The sequence below is a fragment of the Lytechinus variegatus genome, chromosome 15 (genome assembly GCF_018143015.1).
Source record: "Lytechinus variegatus isolate NC3 chromosome 15, Lvar_3.0, whole genome shotgun sequence".
Lineage (NCBI taxonomy): Eukaryota > Metazoa > Echinodermata > Echinoidea > Temnopleuroida > Toxopneustidae > Lytechinus > Lytechinus variegatus.
The window spans coordinates 12,722,447-12,728,967 of record NC_054754.1 but is presented as its reverse complement, the minus strand read 5'-3'; positions in this window follow the sequence as shown (position 1 = coordinate 12,728,967).

Sequence of the window (6,521 nt, the reverse complement as noted above, 5' to 3'; positions counted from 1 at the left end):
ACTTTACTCAAAGTATCATTTCGTTCCAAAACTCAGAATACCAATCATATAAGTGGGCGAAATTCGGTACTGTCTCCGTTGTTGTTAAATAATTTTGGAACGAGTTTTATTTTTAGGCGAGAAATACTTAAGGATGGTGATCTTGCAGATATGGAAATGAAGATATTCAGAGGTATATGCCTATACATTAGAAACCCAAACATTACCACGTATTGCTATTCCTTTAAAAATCTTATTGCAATCAGGTTTTGATAATATTCTGTCTGGAAAATGTAAAAATGACAAGAACTTATCAAATTGCAGGGGAATTCTAGAAAGAATATTTTTCTTGAGACCTATTAATCATGTTAGCATGGGAGCGATTTATTCTCGCCTTAATTGCTTCTTTGTTTCTGTACTTCACTGATATAAAGAATACTAACCTATTTTAATAACTCAACGAATACTTAGCATTTTACACTGTTTACAAATAGAAACTTATCGCCGTCTTGTTAAGTCAAATCCTGGTAGGCCAACAAATTTGAAAAAGAATGAAAAGTGATTTTAATTTGTTTTAATTTTAATTTGAATCATGTATAATCATGTATAATTAAAAATAAATGAGGGAATAAAAAACCATGGCAGTTAAAAGGGGAGAAATACAAACTCTGTAAGATCATTTTAGAAGGAATCCGTTGACATATTATACATTAATCTATACCATTTCTGATAAATTGAGTAAGAAACAAATCTTTTTTCTTTACTTATGTTCCAAATTTTAAAGATTATGTGTTAGTTTTTTAGATTTTTGTTTTATTGTAACGATTATCACCACCCTTTTACGCAGTTGCTCCATTCAGCGGGGTAGCATGCTTGCTTATACCAGGGACGTGTCACGTCCCTGCTTATACATGTATGTTTCGAAATCTTTCGTGTTTATACTTCAGGAAATGGGGGGAGCAATCAATGAAAAATAGTCAGCGATTTTCACTGACAACAGCTGTTATAAGCTACTGAAATCTGTGCATCTGATTGGCTCCGAGAAAAGTTGTCACTGGAACACTCGTTTGTTCTTCATTTCCCATTCCAGATGGGTATTTCATTTCTTTTATTTGTAAAGTTATGCATGACTTTGCGACAACTGAGACTTTTTATATGCCGTTATGGATTCACTGTGATTGTAGAGTATTAACACTGTCCAAAGTTGAAATTTGGTATTTGCAACTAGGTTTTCAAAGCAATGTTATTTTTGGTCCAAATTTGAATAGAATCCTTTACCATTTAAACTGCTTTGTTATACACGAGTCTCGTCCATGCATTGCTTGCAAAGAGATTTGTACATACATGTAAACAGCAGTTTCAATATTCAAGTTGTCATTTTCTGCTTAGAATTTTTAACCGAAGGTTAGGTTTTGAGGGGGTTTTGAAATGTCATAACTTGAAGTGCATGGACCCAGTTCATAAAACTTGGGTACATTGGTAGTCAAGTATTACTAAACATCCTGCTTGAGTTTCAGGTCACATGACCAAGGTCAAAGGTCATTTAGGGTCATTGAATTTTGGCCATGACGGGGGTATTTGTTGAGTTCCATCATAACTTTGAATGTTTATGGATCTGGTTCGTGACACTTGGACATAAGAGTAATCAAGTACCACTGAGGATCCTTCGTGAGTTTCCGGTTAAGTTTTGTAAATTTGAAGTTTTGTAAAATTAATGTCAAAACTCTGAAAGTATAATTATGGATCTAGTTCATGAAACATAGATATAAGCAAGATAAGAGTAATCAAGCATCGGTAAATATCCCGCGTGAGTTTCAGGTCACATGACCAAGGTCATTAAGGTCGAAGAACGTTGGCCGTGTTGGAAATATATTTGTTGAATTCCCATCATAAATTAAAAAGTGCACCGTTTGGAATTAATGAGTCCACTCTACAAACAGTGGGCTCATGAATAAAATAATAGCGTGGATAACCACGGCAACGGGGGTCAATTTGTCGCACTGTTTAGCATTAGACATTTTGTAATATACGTGGTAAATGGTAAATAAGCGTAATTTATAAAGGAAATCTGCATAAACCATGAGTTCAACCGATGGTTTTAAAAACCACCTTTGTGAAATCGGGTCCTTAAGTCCCGGCAAGGACGTTTTTTACGAATAATACTGGTACCACTAGCAGAACGACCCATTTGAAAAGACGATGATTCCCTGTCATAGATATATATCTTACTAGTTTGTATATATCTCTATGTTCCCTATACCTGCACCTGTTTCACAAGCTCTTCGTTGATTCTATTTTTGAAATCAAATTATTTTATGTTAATTTCCCTATTCCTTTCTTTTTGTTGTACACTCCTTTATTTTCATTCCTTTGTTTCCAGACTACTCATATCTCTCTTTAATCATTCCTTCTTTTCCCAACAAACCTTTTGATAGTTGTGTCTCGATTGATATTCTTATCCTTATGACTTTACTTCTTCCTCTGTTTGGGGTCTGCCCTCTCTTAAAGGGATGGTCCGGGCTGAAAATATTTATTTCGTAATACGTAGAGTAGAATTCACTGAGCAAAATGCCGAAAATTTCATCAAAATCGGATAACAAATAATAAAGTTATTGAAGTTTAATGTTTAGCAATATTTTGTGAAAACAGTAGTCATGAATATTCATTAGGTGGGCTGATGATGTAAAATCTCCACTTTCCTTTTTCTTATGTTATTACATAAAATCATATTTTTTTTCATTATTTCATACTTGTGTGAATAATATGTCTCCTCATAATGAAATAAGTTGCAGCAATAAATATCTAATGCCCTAAATCAGTTCTCAATCCATTTTTTCTAAATCTTGGAGGAAAAAATTGAATAAACCTAATTTCATATAATAAAATACAAAAGAACAAGTGGAGATGTATTATCATCAGACCCCTAATGAATATTCATGACGACTGTTTTCATGCTAAATTTTCAAATTTAATAACTTTGTTATTTGTTATCCGATTTTGATGAAATTTTCGGCATTTTGCTCAGTGAATTCTACTCTATTTAATAAGTTATTCATAATTTCAGCCCCGACCATCCCTTTAATTCTACCTCTTGATGGCTCCCACAATCAATTTTGCTATTCGGAAAACTTAAAATTTCTATGTATTTGTCTTTACGTGCTATAGAGGAAGCTTGATTGTAAATAGATTTGAGAAATGTATTTAAAGATCATTGATATGGCAACCGAGCCTAATGTATTTTATTTTCAAAAGTTCTCTGGAATATTATTGCTGATTCGAAACTGGAAACGTTAGCTCGAATTTCTGACTTGAAACTCGAAATGTTGACTCGGATCTCGAATATCTGGCTTGAAATGCGAAATGTTGACTCGATCGAGACTCGAAAGTTAGACTTTCTTCCCTAATCACCATCGTGTTAACCATTTGCTGTGTTTGTCCAGGGAAGTGGGAGTACATGTAAGACTCCCACTTCCCTGGTTTGTCTATGAAAATTTGCAAACCGACTTATCTTTACAATGTTATGAGCATAGTTTTTTTTGCATGTGATGTATTTTTCTATGTGACTGGCATTTTTTGTCAAGTTTTATATTTCGAATGATTTTAACCTTGACCTCGCACATGACATGCATGTTGTAGAGCATAATGGTATAGAGTTTTTTTTCGTGTATTTATGATATAGGATTTCAATAATAATTGTCGTAATGTCGTTAACACTAATATCACCAGGAAAATATTTTGTAAAATTAATTTTTTTTTAATTAATTAAAAAAGAGCGAGGGGTATAGAGCAAGAAAGATCTCTAATATGAGAGTGGGTTACTTTATAATGAATACGTAGATTCAGAACGGGAATACAAGTTACATAGGAACCAACCAATAAACCAAGGAGCTATAGCAAAATGTACTTCTTATCTCTCTCTACTGCTTATTAAATATTCTTATCTATTTTTTGAAGGAGAGACGATAGAGAGAATAAAGCATGAAGATGCAACAAAATAGAGCAAATGACACACGTGGATATCGCATGGTCATCGCATGAACCACGGATGTGTGTGGACATGGTCAGTGTCATAATCTTTGTGAAGCTGTTCCGTTGTATCTCAAGTTGCTCAGGGTTACATCACTTCGTTTCATTTTTTTCTTTTCTTGAAATACGGTAGATTGTAAGAAAAAAATTACTCCCTTCCCCCCTTAAGAAAAGGGAAAGTGAGAGAAAAATAAGAGGAGTATTTCAAAGTGCTGAATATGTGAATGTGATCTTCATCGTGCTAGGTCCATGAGTGGGCATACTGGAAAGGATGGCCTTATGTATTTTTTTCAAACTCCTGAAATTCGTCTTGAGATTGATAGATAAATAAATGGTCTATTAATAAAAAAAAAATCAAGACATCATCCCCGGGGGGGCCACTTCCATTCACGAGTGGATACCATGCGCGACCATGGGGTCTCGAAAAGCACCCTAAACACGTAATTTCCATATTCTGAAAATGCACCCCTTAACAAGTATTGGCGTGTGAAACCCTACCCTTAACAAGTATTGAAAGCAAAACGATACTATTGGCAAATATTCCCTGAAATGAACCCCTAAACAAGTACAGGAATGTTTTATTGTTACGGGTCCTTTGGTTGTCGGCTTTACCTCATTTGGTTTAGTACGACCCCACCTTCTACACCTCGCGCAAATAGGACTCTAAACACGTAGTGTTGGGGCAAAAAGGACATCCTTTATAAAACATTTTAATTTTGTTTTATCATCCCCGCAAATTCGACCCTAAACACGTAATTTTCCTAACGAAATAGATACCCTTTTTTCATTATTTTTGTGTTTTTGACACCCTTTTCACGTTACGTACGTAACGTGCCTTATCGTGAAAAGGACATCCTTTTTACGTGTTTTTTTGGTCGCGCATGGTATCCACTCGTCAATGTAAGTGGCCCCCCCGGACATCATCGCGGCTTAGGCAGAATTGCGATGCATTTAAAAGGTAATAATGACACCAAAATGTTCAAACAATAACATAGATAATTACACGATAAATAATACAGGTAAAGTATGGTATTGAAACTACTTGTGTTGTGGAATTCGAGAAAGAAACTACTGAACATGCTGAAAGTGTCCGGGAAATGACTAGTGTGTATGCCATTGTAGTAATCAACTATGTGAAAATAAAAACGGAAATGATTAAAAAAATAACGGAAACATTAAACAAATTGGCAAAAGGTATATCGAATGACGAAAACATAAGATGATAAAAGATATAAAAACTATATGATTTGATGCCTTCTTTTGATTGATGCAAAAGTAAAAATATTGCATAAAATCTTACTTCTCTCTCTATCATTATACATCCCCTACACACACTTTTTTTTCGCTTTTTTAAGCCTTTATTCGGATACTATCACATTTTTCATACATACAAGGGTAATAAATCAAATACATGTATACAAATTAAAGTGAAGTACACGTATAACAAATGAAATAATATACATTTTGATATAAATATTTCGAACAAATATTATCATAACCCATAATACCAATAACAAAAACCACGTTAATTAGACATGTATTTACTGTATAATTATACCGTATTGTATGATGAAAAATCAAAAGTATAGACTTTTTAAGTGAAGAAGTTATCCCATAATAATAAAAAAGTACTTATACATGTATATCCATGCCTCCAAATTTTGTAAGACAATACATTCTTAGAAAGTATACAATAATCTGAATAAAGATTTTATATATAAAACACACACGAAAACAAAACACAACATCAACAAAACAAACAAAACCTTTTCCACATCCCAACAAATATTCTCTCTTTTTGGGGATCTACTCAAACATATCTTTTGCTAACCACACACACACACACACACACCCTCACTGTTGTAAAGTGGCAGCGGGGACCCAGTGAATACGGGCAATGAACTGGGAGGGTGTGTGTGGGTGTGAAAACGAAAATATACGATCGGAAATTGCATTTTAGTCACCGGGTTCAAGTCACTAAACGAGCCTTTTTTTCAAGCATCAGATAAACACACGAAATGGGAGTGATACTTTAGCTTTTCGGAGCTGCAAGAGGAATTATCGCATCAAGTATTAAGTATTGGGACGCTTCTAAACTTCCACACATACAACTAGAGTTAAATTGGTCCTGGGACGTACGTGAGAGGGATTTTGCCCATGATTGGCCTGTTAAATGAAATTGAAACTGGTTTATTTCTTTTAAAGATATTTTATATGTAATATGTGATTAGGACATGCAGGCGGCGTCCCCACTTGTGAGGTTTTTAGTCTAATAAGGTGCTGCAAGAAACTTGCAATTATACAATATTTCAATTTTCACGAATTTGACGATTGGGACCTCCTTGCCTGAAGCACAAAATGTTGAAATAATGGAATTCCACGTTTTCAGGGAGAAATGAAACTTCATTTCACTTGGCAATGACGAGAAAATCAAAATATTTCAATTTCAAACAATAAAAAACAAAAGAAATAGTGAGTGAATGACATCACCAACTCTCTCAATTGGATGTAGCTGG